Source organism: Pleurodeles waltl, chromosome 1_1, assembly GCF_031143425.1.
Source record: "Pleurodeles waltl isolate 20211129_DDA chromosome 1_1, aPleWal1.hap1.20221129, whole genome shotgun sequence".
In the NCBI taxonomy this organism is placed as follows: Eukaryota; Metazoa; Chordata; class Amphibia; order Caudata; family Salamandridae; genus Pleurodeles; species Pleurodeles waltl.
In genome coordinates, this window is record NC_090436.1 from 598,228,941 (window position 1) to 598,244,287 (window position 15,347).

Genomic DNA, 15,347 nt, shown 5'->3' on the forward strand with positions numbered 1-15,347 from the left:
ACCTCCACCCTCACCCTCACCCCCATCACTCCAACACCTCACATATGTCCCACTATCACAAACTACCCATCCCAACACAAAGCCCTGCATGCAACACCAAAGCATGGACACCCATCACCAAAGCATGTCCACTACAGATACCCACACAGATCCCCAAACCAAATATCACACAAGGTCCTACACAAGAATGTAAGCACTGGGGTACAGGGTCACCCACCCATTGCACACGATGGCACACACAGATGCAATATTCAGGCCTTTACACCCCTGCAGGACCCCTATCCAATGTCACAGGACAGGTAGTTCCAGACATTTCCACCCCCCCCCCACAGAAGAGGCCCACAGTGATGACAGCAGCTCTGTCCAACTGGATCTAGATGACCAGCCCGGCCCATCTGGGACCTCGGGACAGTCGGTTCCCCACACACTGGCATATGCCACTACAGAGCCTCCCCCCTCAGGAAACATCAGCACAGCACCCACCCAGGGGGCCCATCCCTCTGTCCCCAGGACCGTCAAGCAGCAGTGTGTCCACCACTACAGGGAACCCAGGCAAACCCACAAACCCAAGAACATCAGGGACCTGGGGTTAGTGGCAGTGGGCACACAGTTCAGGGGACAGAGGCATAGGAAAACAGGGGAACTGGGAGGACTGCTGTGCGACAGGGGGAGGACAGGCCCTGGGAACGTAAATGTAATGTTGCAGCATGTATTTGTGTGTATGTTGTTGTGGGTGAGGGTGAGGGTGGGGGCGTTACGTGTGTGTGTCACTCTCTTTTCCCTGCCCCCTCCCCTGTGTTATAGGTGCAGTACTCACCGTGGTCGTCGCCGCCATCTTTCGTGCTCCTGGTAGAGGAGCAGGAATACTATCGCAGGGAGTATTTGGAGTTCTGGCTCCATGGCGTCCTGGTTCCTCGTGGGTTGTGTAGAGGTGAGTGTTTCCCCTTCCAAGTCCTGTTTCCGACGTGTTTTTGTTCACGTTGAATCCACCCTGGAAAATGTGGCGGATTGGCCTCTCATAATAGTGTGGGCGGTACATTGTCTTCCGACTGTCTGTTGGCGGTGACTGCTGCTGTGTTTGTTTGTACCGCCGTGGCGGTCAGAGTGTTAAAGTGGCTGTCTATGTTGGCGGTTTCTGCCATGGTCGTGATTCCATTTTCTTTACCGCTGGCCTGTTGGCGGTCTTACCCCCGCTTTAACACCGACCGCCAGGGTTGTAATGAGGGCCTATATGTTTTGAAAGGAAATTATCTTGCTCATCCCTGTGAGGAATGTGCCAACGGTGGGTTCCTTTTATGACTACTAACATCTGAGCAATATTTGTTTGGTTACCAATAAAATCATAGACCACAGACTGTCAAATATGTTTTCCTGCAATCCTCTCATTTCCCCTCCTCTTAGTCTTAACCTTACCTTATTTACTCTACCTGCCCTACCCCTGTCACACCACCTCGTCTCCCCTCAGTTTGCAAGGACCTTATGGTGTCCCTGAATCACACCATTAGTTCTCACCATAAGCACAGATCTTTTGGCAAAAAATCTTCAGTCCCTTGCCTTTCCACTTAATCTGCTAGAACACTGACTGGTACTAAACATGTAATTGTTCAACCCTTCAGTTTAAATGGAAATCATGCCAGCCTGGTTCTATATCACTCTGCAGAAAAAAACTGTAAAGCACTAGCCTGATAGCTCTAGCGTGCTCAGACTCCACATGTAAAATTTCAAAATAAGGAAAATTCCTTTAAGCTAAAATAAGGAAATATGATAAAGATACAAAAGGAACATTAACAGCAAGAAAACAGGTTATGCGAATGAGGGAAGGAGTAAGAAGGAGTAGTTTATAAGTAGGGGGTAGAAGTAATAGCAGATATGGCAGGGATAGAGTTTCAAGTGTATAGAATGGGGTTGTGGTTGTGCTGTATATCCTAAGGTAGAGGTACCAGATTCAAGAAGAGACACACCTGATTAGAGGTACTTGAGTATAGACATGGGTAGTGGTGCTAGAATATAAGCAGTGATGAAGAAACTATGGCCCATATTTATACCTTTTTAGTGCCGCACTTGCGTCAATGCAGCACTAAAAAAGTATAAATATGGGCCTATATGTTAACTGGGCAGGATTATTAAGGTATATCGAAACTAGGGGTATAGTTAGATTGAGAACTAATAGGATAGAGGCAGTGTTAGAGGTTTAAGGCATATGGAGGGGTTTAGGTCCTGTAGTTCAGTTGGGTAGAAGTATTGGACTATAGGTGGTGGAGAGCAACTTCGGTGTTGGTAGGGGTGGAGGTAGTTCATTGTAGGAAGCATAGTGGCACTAAGGTAAGCAGGGGTAAAGATACAAAGATATTCTGGGTACAAGCTCTAGGATACTTTATGAGTAGAAATACTATGCATTGGTACCAACCTCCATGAATATAAACTATTTGTGTTTGCAGGCTTAACCTAATCATGTTCCCATTTAAACACATAGAAGTTAAGAACAGGATTTTTTAATCACAAAAGAAGAAAACATACGTTTAACAATAAAGAAATAAATACATGAAACACAATGCAGAATGGTTAAATATTTTAGGAATCATTCAGTTCAAAAGTGCATGATTTCACGGTACAGAATCATTAAGAACCTTAAAATCTTAGGTTCAAAGGTACACATTTGATTAGATTATGCTAAAAATGTGCTACATTCCACCACTACAGTACACTTTTTAGAAGGGTCCTACAGCAAAAACAAACAATTGGCTCAGATAGCATTAGAAGATAAAGAAAGGCCTGTCTGTTCTCACTGAAACCACAAGTTCTAAGAATTGGCAAAACATATCTTTGTGGAAACGGTTCATAGTATATACAAAATATAGTGAAATGCTTTAGAGATTGGAGGGAAATTCGATCACCTGGACAGAACCGTATAAGGTTTGGGTCAAACTGACCAGCTGGGAAACAGAGGTGAGGTCTTATTAAGCCTATTGGAAATTTAGTTAATAGAGACTTTTCCCATGGAATCTTCACAAGTGAAAGGTAAGGCTCAGGCCCATCACTGGTTTTAATAACCAAGTTGTCTCTCAATGTTGATTTTCTCAGGACCTCCCTTTCTCTAGCTTCTGCTGCATGCAAGACAAATAGCTCCCAGAGTTTACATTCTCACCCTTACTCAGAGCTTGAGGGGAGGTATACAGCTCAGGTCTACTTAGTGAATCTGTGACCTACCTTACATAGTCAAACATGGGGACCATGCTCACATTTTAAACAATCCAAAATCACACCACAATTAAAAGTATTGTGCTGATTGCTCCAACAAGCCATCCACAGAAGCAGAGGAGTAAATCTAATTTGTCTTCAGTACATGCTAGGTTCAGTTCTTCATGTATGAAGAAATTAGGAGTTCCTGAGCCTAGTCCTAACACTCTTCTATAAAAATGGTTCTCCTCCTCTTGTAGTTTTATACAATCACTGCATCCCCACATAGCTGGCCCATAAGTCAAAATGGGAAGACACTATGATATATATACTTCCAACAGATGCAGGATGGGTTACTGCCAATGCTAGAGGCAAACCTGAACAGTGCTCTGCAAAAAACGGTTAGAGAGGCAAGGTGCCCAGTAATTCTGCGAGTCAAACATGATGCCCAATTGGGGAAACTCACTGACCCTCCGAATTGTTTTGCCTTTGATGGAAATTGGGCTAGTTTTACAGATCTGTCTTCCACATACCATATAGTGTGTCTTAGCGAGATCTAATCCTTCCATAAACCTGCCAAAGGCATCAGTGAGACCCCTAAGGCCATTATGGGTGCGGGAGAGCAGGAGAGCATCAGCGGCATACAGAAGGGCTGGAATAAAAGCAGACATAACTTTAGGTTTGTCCTTCCTGTTAGAAACTTTTAAAGAATTAAGACCATTAATCTATGATAAAAATAAAATAGGGTCTGGAACCCAGCCTTGTCGAACGCCTCGACAGAGATCAAAATATTCAGTGCATTCCCCCTCAATACCATATCTAACGGAGGCTATGACCCCATGTGCAAAGTCTGCAAAAAATTGACTAAAGGAGAAGGCATACCAATATGATAAAATGTCACACAACTTAGACTGGTTTTGTCAGTCAAATGTACAAACTAAGGGGGTCATTCCAACCCTGGCGGTCGGTGATAAAGCGGCGGCCAACCCGCCAACAGGCAGGCGGTCAAAAAAATGGAATTCTGACCCTGGCGGGAACCGCCAACACAGGCCGCCACTTTAACACTCCGACCGCCACGGCGGGACAGACAAACAGCGCGGCGGTCACCGCCAACAGGCAGGCGGCAGACAATGTACCGCCCACAGTATCACAACTCACCAATCCGCCACCTTTTCCGGGGCGGCAGCCCCGCCGATAAAAACACGGCAGAAACAGACTACGAACGGGAAAACGCTCACCTCTATACACTCCACGAGGACGGAGGACAGCATGGAACCCGAATTAAACATCCTACCAGCTATTGTCTACCTGCTCATCTACCACGAGTACGAACTCCGGCGCAGAAGACAACGGTGAGTACTGCACCTACGACACAGGGGAGGGGGGAGGACGAAAGGTTACGGGCACACACATACGCCCCCCCCAACTATCAACATACCAATGCAGAGCAACAACTGAGTGACACCCCCCAAACCCCCCTGAAAAATGCAAAGACACAATAAAATTTTAAATTAAATTTATGTATAAATTAGGTTCATTGAAGTCATGGAAAATTATCGTCATGAAATATCAAAGCAAAAATCATGAACAGTGCGAAAGCTATGTACATAGTCAATAAGTGCTGCTCAGTGTTTCAAATATCCACAGTCCGTGGGCCAATGTCTAACAAACACATGGGCAAAGCCCACACAGGAGACCTGAGTCCGTTGGAGAGAACACTGCTGGGGCATCAGATGACAAAACTACAGGCATCTCAGGGGGAAGGGAAGGGGGGGCACCTCAGCCACAGGAGTCCACGACGCCAGAACCACGAAGGGGCCACCATGCCCACTGTGCCATCCTGGGGAGTGCAAAGCCACAGTCCATCAGGTGGATTACAGACTCCACTGGTCATGGAGGAGGCAGGGTGCCCAGAGTGCAGCGTGAACACTAGCTCAACACAGAACCGGCACTGTCAATGGGCCAGCGGAGCGGTGCTTGAGACGGCGGGGCCCAGCGGAGCGGTGCTTGAGAGGAAGGGCCCAGCGGAGCGGTGCTTGAGACGGCGTGGCCCAGCGGAGCGGTGCTTGAGAGGAAGGGCCCAGCGGAGCGGTGCTTGACAGGAAGGGCCCAGCGGAGCGGTGCTTGAGACGGCGTGGCCCAGCGGAGCGGTGCTTGACGGGAAGGGCCCAGCGGAGCGGTGCTTGAGACGGCGGGGCCCAGCGGAGCGGTGCTTGAGACGGCGGGGCCCAGCAGAGCGGTGCTTGACAGGAAGGGCCCAGCGGAGCGGTGCTTGACAGGAAGGGCCCAGTGGAGCGGTGCTTGACAGGAAGGGCCCAGCGGAGTGGTGCTTGAGACGGGGTGGCCCAGCGGAGCGGTGCTTGACAGGAAGGGCCCAGCGGAGCGGTGCTTGAGACGGTGGGGCCCAGCGGAGCGGTGCTTGACAGGAAGGGCCCAGCGGAGCGGTGCTTGAGACGGCGGGGCCCTGTTCAGCTGTGCCTTTCTTCTCGGCGGGGCCCTGTTCAGCGGTGCCTGTCTTCACGGCGGGGCCCTGTTCAGCAGTGCCTTTCTTCTCGGCGCGGGCCCTGTTCAGCGGTGCCTTTCTTCTCGGTGGGGCCCTGTTCAGCGGTGCCTTTCTTCTCGGCGGGGCCCTGTTCAGCGGTGCCTTTCTTCTCGGCGGGGCCCTGTTCAGCGGTGCCTTTCTTCTCGGCGGGGCCCTGTTCAGCGGTGCCTTTCTGCTCGGCGGGGCCCTGTTCAGCGGTGCCTTTCTTCTCGGCGGGGCCCTGTTCAGCGGTGCCTTTCTGCGCGGCGGAGCCCTGTTCAGCGGTGCCTGTCTTCACGGCGGGGCCCTGTGCAGCGGTGCCTTTCTTGTCTATCAAGGGAGCCAGACTTGGCCAGGACTCCCTGCTTAGTCGCCCTCCGACCGTGCAGTTGCTGGACCCTCCTGTGACGGAGTCCTGGGCCCGTGGGTGTCCTCCGTCACACCCGGGTTGGGGCTTGTGGGGCCCTCCTGGTCCGCGCCCCTGCTGGCTGACTTCTCCGCCCTGCTGCCCTTGCCCTCCTTCGATGAGGCTCTCTGGCCCTTGCCTGCCCTTGATGTTGTGGCAGGTGACGGGCCACGACTTTGCTCCTTGGGGGCAGCCGTGTCAGCCTTCTCACGGCGGGCCTTGGTCTTACGGGTTCTCTTTCCAGGGGGGGGGGGCTGTTCCCTTGCTGCTGGCCGATGTATCTGTGCTGGGAAAGGGTGGACTCCAAAACCCGTGCACAATGGTCAGACTTGATGCAGGGCTGGTGGTGGCTGAGGTGCTCTTCGGACTCTTACCAGATGGAGGGGCTGGGTCAGGTGGTGCAAAGAGGTCAAGTTTGGAGAGGAAAAGTTTTTTAGGAGCAATGCGAAGGGTAGGTGCAGTGGGTATGGGAGTGGAGGGAGAGGATGTGGTTGTAGGAGAGTCAGGTGTGCTGTCTATGGGTGCAGGTGCTTGTGACGTAGGCTGTCGTGTGGTGGTTAGCTGTTGTGTGGGTGGCTGCCTGCGTTTGTGTGTTTTGGAAGAGGGGGTGACAGACACAGTGGGAGAGGACACAGGGGACGTGTAAATGGCAGTGGGGGTGGTGACTGCACGTGTGCGGACTGTACTGGAGGGTGTGGTGGGGATGGAAGTACTGGCTGATGGTGGTGTGCATGCAGGTGTGAGTGGAGACGTCACAGGGAGGGGGGAGGGAGACGAGGAGGAGGGGAATCTGAGGTGGTAGTGACTGTTGCCATGGCTGCATCTGGATGTTGCTTGGGTGAATGCTTGTGGGATCTGTGGTGCTTATGTCTGGATGAGCTGCCCTTGGGTGTTGAGGTGTGTGCAGGCTGGTCTGATGGTGTGGATGGGATAGGCTGAGGAACAGGAGACTGGGAGACGGTGGAGGCAGTTAGAAGAAGAAGGCTGGAAACAGGGACAATGGCTGCCGTCAGTGCTGAGGCCAGAGCATTGAACGATCGTTGATGGGCAGCCTGACCCGAATGAATGCCCTCCAGGTATGCATTGCTCCGATGCACCTCCCTCTCCACCCCCTGGATGGCATTCAAAAGGGTAGACTGCCCAACAATGATGGTCTGTAGGAGGTCAATGACCTCCTCACTGAGGGCAGCAGGGGTAACTGGGGCAGGGCCTGAGGTGCCTGGGGCGAAGGAGATGCCCGCATTCTTGGGCGAGCGGGCACGGAGCGAAGGCTGAGGGGCTGCTGGGAGGGCAGAGCTGGTGCGCTCCCTTCCGAGGACGTGTCAGTGTCGCTGGTGTCACCACGGGTCCCCGTTGTGGAGCTCCCCTCGCCCTCCGTATCACTGGTGACCTCGGTGTCTGTAGCATGGCCCACCGGGGCCTTGTGAGTTGCAGCTCCCTCGTACTCCGATGCTAATTCTCCTCCGCCTGATGATGCTAATGCACACATTCACAAGAAGATAAAGAAAAAGGGTGGGGGGAGAAATAAAGACAGGTTGAGTGTATGCATTGTCAACACCGTTGTCGGAGAGGATAGACACAGGAGCCTCCAGCACTACGCAGCGCAATCGGGGTACACTACTCAGTACTTGTGACTAGGCCTACAGGTCTATGGACAGCAAATGCACACATGGGTGATGCTGGACCATGGATTGCTGTACTTGGCACCCTACAGAGGTGGGGGCGGGGGCACAGGGCCATGCCTAAAGGAGGGGACTACACTACAGAAAGTGCCCTGGCCTAATGTCACCCACAGCCCTCCTCCCCCACCCAGGCACCTCCACTGCGCGTAAAGATAGCAGAATGTGCTGGTACTCACCCCCTTGTGTCTGCTGTGATGTCCTCACGCGCCCATCCAAATCGGGGTAGGCCACCGCCAGGATCCGGGACATCAGGGGGGTCAAGGTACGACTGGCACCCCTCAAACGTTGGGAGGCCATCCCCAGCAGTGACTCAGCGGTCTTCCTGGTCCCGCGGCGGATGTCCTCCCACCTCTTTCGGCAGTGGGTGCCCCGTCTGTTGTGGACCCCCAGGGCCCGGACTTCCTTGGCGATGGCACGCCAAATGTCGACTTTCTGATGGGCGCTGACCTATTTGACATGTACAGGGTGGGAAAGGAAATTTCAACATTTTTCTGCATGTTAGATGTGATTGCCCCCCCTCCCCAACCCTGCCATGTGGCACATGCTCTCATCTGTCGTGCCTTGCACTCCTCATTCGCTCCCCACCCCACCACCTTACATCCACCATACACAACCCAGGCATAGCCCATTCAACGTGCACCCAGTGTACTTACCTGTTGGTCTGGAGGACCGTAGAGTTGCGCATACTGGGGGAGGACCCCATCCACAAGTTTCTCCAACTCTTCTGAAGTGAAGGCAGGGGCCCTTTCCCCAGTCGCAGCAGCCATTGTCTCTTCCAGACCGAGGTCACAGCAGCACTTGCAGTATAGGTCCTCTCCTGTGGATGATCAGGTCTCGAGTGATTAAGCAGATAGAAAATGGCGGTCACGCCCGCGGTGGTGCGTACCGGCGCGGTGCGTACCGCGACCGCCGGCGCACATCGTCATTGGCTCCTGAGACCCATAGGGTGCAATGTTAACCAATGCTCCTTCGCACTGCGGTCTTCGACCGCCTACCGCCACGGTGTGCCACGCCAGCGCGTTGACCTCACATCCCACTGTCACACTTCTCAGGTCAGGCAGCCGCCATTACAAGGGCCCACATGGCTTAATTGCTACTGCGTCACACAGGCCTAGGCCTTGCCTTGCCACTCATACAAGCCTTTCAATGCATAGCGATTCGTGTACTGTGCAAGCTGGGTGAACGTACCTGTGGGTTGCTTGACTCTGTGCTCCATGTTGTCCTTCCTAGGCACCGTCCGCTGGGACTTGCGAGGAGAAGGATGAATCCTCCCGTGTACCGACCGCTGGTGGACCTGTTGACAATGGAAGAACGACATATTATACTTCGATACCGACTTGACCGAGCCACTATACATGAACTGTGTGCCCAGCTGGAGCCAGACCTGATGTCCCCCATCCGCCAACCCACAGGGATTCCCCCTCTGGTGCAGGTTCTGTCAGTACCCCATTTTTTGGCAAGTGGGTCTTTTCAGACAACAGTGGCCATGTCATCAGGGATGTCTCAGCCTATGTTTTCTAAGGTTTTGTCCAGAGTGTTGTCTGCCCTGATGAAATACATGCGGAGCTACATTGTTTTCCCTGAGGAGGGTGATTTGGCCACTGTGAAGGGTGATTTCTATGCCCTTGGACATATCCCCAACATCATTGGTGCCATTGATGGGACCCATGTGGCTTTAGTACCCCCAAAAGACAATGAGCAGGTGTACAGAAATAGAAAAAATTACCATTCGATGAATGTCCAGGTGGTCTGTTTGGCTGACCAGTACATCTCCCATGTAAATGCCAAGTTCCCTGGGTCAGTGCATGACGCGTATGTCATGTGAAATACCAGCATCCCTTATGTGATGGAACAGCTACAGAGACACCGTGTGTGGCTAATAGGTGACTCTGGTTACCCCAACCTGCCTTGGCTATTGACCCCAGTGAGGAATCCCCGGACCAGGGCAGAGGAACGGTACAATGAGGCACATGGGCGAACTAGGAGGATTATAGAACGGACCTTCGGGGTCCTGAAGGCCAGGTTTAGGTGCCTGCATATGACAGGTGGATCCCTAATGTACTCACCAAAGAAGGTGTGTCATATCATCGTGGCCTGCTGTATGCTTCACAATCTTGCATTGCGACGCCAGGTGCCTTTCCTGCAGGAGGATGGTCCAGATGGTGGTGTTGTAGCAGCTGTGGAGAGTGAAGAGGAGGAAGACGACGGGGACGACATGGACAACAGGGACACAGTTATACAACAGTATTTTCAGTAGCACACAGGTAAGAATCACCCACTCCATTTTACATTTACTTCTGGCCTCCTGCATCTCTACTTTCTGTGTTTCCCCCCAGTTCCTTTTAACTGATTTTTTACTTTCCCTTCCCTTTTCAGAGCTGTATGACCCACAGCGTGACTTCTGCTTTGTTTGCCCATGGACTAATGCTTATTGACATTGGTATGTTGTCATCACAATGTAACTGAACATTATTGCACCCTTATGTGTAATACATTTGTAAAGAATACAAGCAGACTCCTGAAATTTGAAGTGCAATTGGTGATTTATTTTAAGTGCTGCATATAGGTCCATGATAGTAAAACGGTGATGGGTGGGGGTGGAGTAATGTCCATGGCAGAGTCCAGTTCTCAGTAGCACAGGTGCATTGTCCATATGCCTGTGGAAGGATGGAGCAGGGGCAGTTCAAGGTTGGACAGGGTGACAATGTGGGACAGTGGGATGACATCAGGGGGTATCTTATGCTGGCGGGGGTCTTGGCATCCTACTCTGTCTTCTTGTGTGATCTCAGGTTCCGCTTGCGGGGTGGTTGATCTTCAGCAGGAGGTGGGGTTCTGGTGGCCTGTCGTTGTGTGGGGGCCTCCTGTCCACTAGCGCCGGCGGAGGTGGTAGGCTGTTCGTCGTCCGGGCTAGTGACAGGGGCCCTTTGGGGTGCCACATGGTCCCGCAATGTGGTGACTATCTGGTTGAGGGCCAGGACCATGGTCCCCATTGCGGTACCGATGTTCCTGAGTTCGCCTCTGAACCCCATGTACCGTTCCTCCTGCTGTGCCTGGATCTCCTAGAACCTGGCCAGTACCGTCGCCATCGTCTCCTGGGAGTGGTGGTATGCTCCCATGATGGTGGTGAGGGCCTCTTGGAGAGTGGGTTCCCTGGGCCGGTCAACCCCCTCTCGCACAGCAGCCCTCCCAGTTCCCCTGTTTCCCCGGGCCTCTGTCCCCTGGACGGTGTGCCCACTACCACTGCCCCCAGGTCCCTGTTGTTGTTGGGGTGGTGGGTCAGCCTCGGTGCCCTGTAGTGGCGGACACACCGCTGATTGACGCGTCCTGGAGACAGAGGCATGGGCCCGCTAGGTGGGAGCTGTGCTGGTATTCCCAGAGGGGGTTGGGTCTGCTGTGGCCTGTGTCTGTGTGTGGGGAACCGACTGTCCAGAGGTCCCCGATGGTCCGGGCTGGTCATCAGGTTCTAGGTCGACAGAGCTGCTGTCATCACTGGGGGCCTGTTCTGGGGGCGGGATGGACAAATCTGGACCCTCCTGGCCGGTGTGTTGGCGTTCGGGCCCTGCAGGGGTAAAAGAGTATGGTTATTGCTTCTGTGTGTGCCATGGCGTGCGATTTGTGGGTGCCCTTGTCCCCCAGTGCTGGCATTCCCTTGTGGGAGGAGTTGTGAGGGTGGTTTGTGGGGGGGGATGGGTATGTGCAGTGGTCATGCTTAGGTGATGGGTGTCCATGGTTTGTGTTGGCATTCAGGGATTGGTGTTGTGTTGGGTGGGTTGTGCTGGTGAGACATTGGCAGGGAGGATGTGTGCTGGGGGGTTGGGGGTGAGGGTGTGGGTGTGGGTTGCCATGCTGGTGGTTGGGGGGGGTGAAGTAGTTGAGATAAGACTTACCAGAGTCCATTCCTCCGCCTACTCCAGCGAGGCCCTCAGGATGCAGGATGTTCAAGACCTCTTGCTCCCATGCTGGGAATTCGGGTGGAGTGGGTGGGGGTCCGCCGCCAGTCTTCTGCACAGCGATGTTGTGTCTTGACACCATCGACCGCACCTTCCCCCGTAGGTCGTTCCAGCGCTTTCGGATGTCTACCCGGTTACTGGGATGCTGTCCCACAGCGTTGACCCTGTCGACGATCCTTTGCCATAGCTCCGCCTTCCTGGCTATTGTGGTGTGCTGCACCTGTGTGCCGAATAGCTGGGGCTCTACCCTAATTATTTCCTCCACCATGACCCTGAGTTCTTGGTCCGAGAACCTGGGGTGTCTTTGGGGTGCCATGGGGTGGTGTGGGGTGGTGTTTGTGGTGATGAGTGTGGTGTGTGTGGTGGTGTGTGGTGTTTTGTGCGTGGATGTAGTGTGGGTGATGATGTTGTGTTCCTCTGTGTGTTGGGGTTTTCGATAGCTGTGCTCTCTCTCTCTCTCTCGCCTTCTCTCCGAATTTCTAGTAGTGGGGGTTTGTGGGTGATGTGGGTGTGTGTTTTATAGTTGATTGGATGTGTGGGAGTGGTGTTTGTATGTGTATCAGGTGTGTGTATTTCAAATTGTCCAATGTGGCTGTGTTTTGGAGCTGGGTGTGTATTTTGACCGCGGCGGTGTGTAACGCCAATGGAATACCGCGGTTAAATGACCGCCGCGTGGATTCGTGGGTCGTAATGGCATGGGCGTGTTTGTGTTGGCGTGACGGTGGAGGTTTGGTCATCTCCAGTTTATCGCTGACCGCTGATGAGGCGGCCTTCCGTGGATGTCGGGTTTTTGACGGTTTGGCAGTTGTGGGTCAGAATGACTGTGGCGGTTTACCGCGGCCGCGGCGGTCGAATGGCGGTCTTTTGACCGGCGGTGAGAGCCTTTTACCGCCGAGGTCAGAATGACCCCCTAAGTCCACAAAGGCAAAGTATAGAGTCCCTTTTTTGATGTGACATCCCGCAGATAAGATAAAGAGTTAAATATTGTTTTGAAGGATTAAACTGTATTTGATATGGCAAAGAACATTGTTATGCTGCACCCAGAACTCAATTTGGTTTAGGATGACACTCCCAACAATCTTGACTACAGAATCTAACAGTGATATGCGTGTGTAACAACAAGGATCCTGTCTGTTACCATTCTTAAAAACTGTGAAAGTAGTTGCACTTTTCCATGAATCATCAGTTTTAACAAAGGCTGCAGCATTTAAAATGTTAGTGACAAGAGGGGCTCATAAGTCGATATTGGCCTTATACAGGTCCATGGGAATCCCATCAGGCCCAGGAGACTTGTTGGATGGGCTGGCCATGATGGCGCTGATAACTTCTTTGTTCTCAAATGAGATTTCCAGGGGAAACTGATAGGACCCCTCATCAGGCTCTGCCGTTGAGCTAGGTGCTGATGAATAAATCTGCTTGAAGTGAGACACCCATCTCTCTGGATTAATCTTAGACCCTAGGCCGTCTGATGAGTGTACGAAGACTTGCTTGTCTTTAACAGACTCCCAGCACCCTCTTGTGTCTCTGTTTCTGCATGTAGAAACTAGGCGTTCCCATCTTTCCTCCTTTAATTCAAGTTTCCTACTCTTAATGGCCTTTTTGTATTCTAGCCTTGTAACCATAATAGTTTCCTGCTCTCTAGGCCACGCAATCAGAAGTTCTCAAAGCTTATGATTAGTGATGTTACACTCTTTGTTAAATCAACCCAGTGTACGTGTCCCCTCTATCCAGAAGATTTAGCATGATTGCGCTACCAGAAGTATTTAGGCTTTAAAAGGCCTCCAAGATATCAGTGGCCAGAGCACTTGTTGTTAAAAGGCAATCAGCTAATAAGTCCCAGTTCACTGCTATTAAAGGCATGTCAGGGTAAGAATGTCAACTCCCCTCCACTTTAGCCTAAGACCCTTATGCTCCTGGGAAACTCTAGTTATACCAGAAGTAACAGGGGTGCAGGCGGGCAGGTAGGCTCAAAGAAAATCCAATGGGGTTATGATCACTATAACAATTTTCTATGACACCTGCCCCAAGTAAACAAGGCATTCCACATTCCTAGAAATAAAAACATAATCAATAGTGGAACTGCGACCCCAGCCAGCACAAGTAGGCAGCTGGTTGAGGGGGTCACCTGCTATTTCTACGACACTGGAAAGACCATAATTGCACAGTGCCTTACACATTTGCCAACTCCTCTGGTCACTCAATGTACTGTAGGCGGACATATCACAATGAGAAAGGGTCAGACACAGTAGTAATAGAACCCAATTTGGCATTGGAATCACCAGCAATTATTACATTAAAATGGTTGCAGAAGTTAGACAATCTAGCGTTCATAATTGACAGAACCTGAAAAAGTGCCCCTATCTGGCAAATCAGTTCATATACTGAGTTATAAAAGCTGATAAGAAAGAAATTTAACTTATTGGGTAACAAACCCCACACAACCTGAATTTCACTCTGATCTAGGGTAATCAGGCCAATTTTTAGAAGCTTTGAGGTCTGTACCATAATGGCCAAGCCTTCCCGTGCTCTGTGACCCAAGGCGCCCATGGCAGGCACAGTGAAACACTCATAGCCATCCCATGAAAGCGCCTCAAGAGGCCAGGTTTCTTTCAAACCACTATGGATCTTGCTTCTTACCCCTAATGCCTGCAATATTTCAACTAATTATCCTCACAATTGTACCTTGTTTACTGGCCCGGTCCCCAGTGGGAGAACTAACCACTTGTGTGTAAACTACCTCTGTGGACACAGATGGGGCCTCTGGGTATCAATCATTGGTGGCCAAGTATGACAAGAGAACAAATATGCTATTGATAGGAACAGTGGGTCCAGCTGACTCATCTGCCCTGGATGGTGGGATCCCGTGCCCTGCCTCCATCCTTGGTTGCAAATGTTCATAGAAAAAGCCTAAAGGAATTATGTTAATATCAGTGTCCTGCAGATGCTTCCTGGCACCACATTCGATTAGGTGGTGAGCCAGACCTGGGTTTTTGCAATAAATCACAATACAATCCTCTCTTAATTGCTTAGTCAAAGAACCAACCCACCCAACCAACCCTCCTTACAAACAAGATTTCATTATACTCAATGATGTTAAAGTTGGAAGCACAGGTCAACCAATGACATTCTTTGTTTTTGAGTTGAAGGGTGGATTCCTCCATAGAGGAGTTTTTATATGAAACACCTGTCATGATGGCTGCATAGGGGCAGTGTTCGTGGGGGGAGAATTAAACATGACTGATTCAGGTTAGACTGAACTTGAGCTTCCCTCAATCTGGTCTGGCAAGACATTCAAGACCTTTGCCCCACAACTGAAAACCTACCTAGATTACAAGAAAGCAAGACTCCCCCAGCTTGTGAGGGGGAGAGCCAAGCCTCAGTAACAACCATATCTCCATAGGGTGAATGTATGCCCAAATTAGGAACTGAGCTCATAGCCAAATCCCTTTCTAAACCAAACAAAGCTGTCTGGACAGAATCAGGATGGGCCTTCAGGTTTATATGGAGATTAGTTATTTTCAGAATACCATCTTCCAGACATCCCAGCCTGTCCACCAGCGAAGTAACATAAACATCAACAATAGATATAGGCCCTCATTCTGACCTTGGCG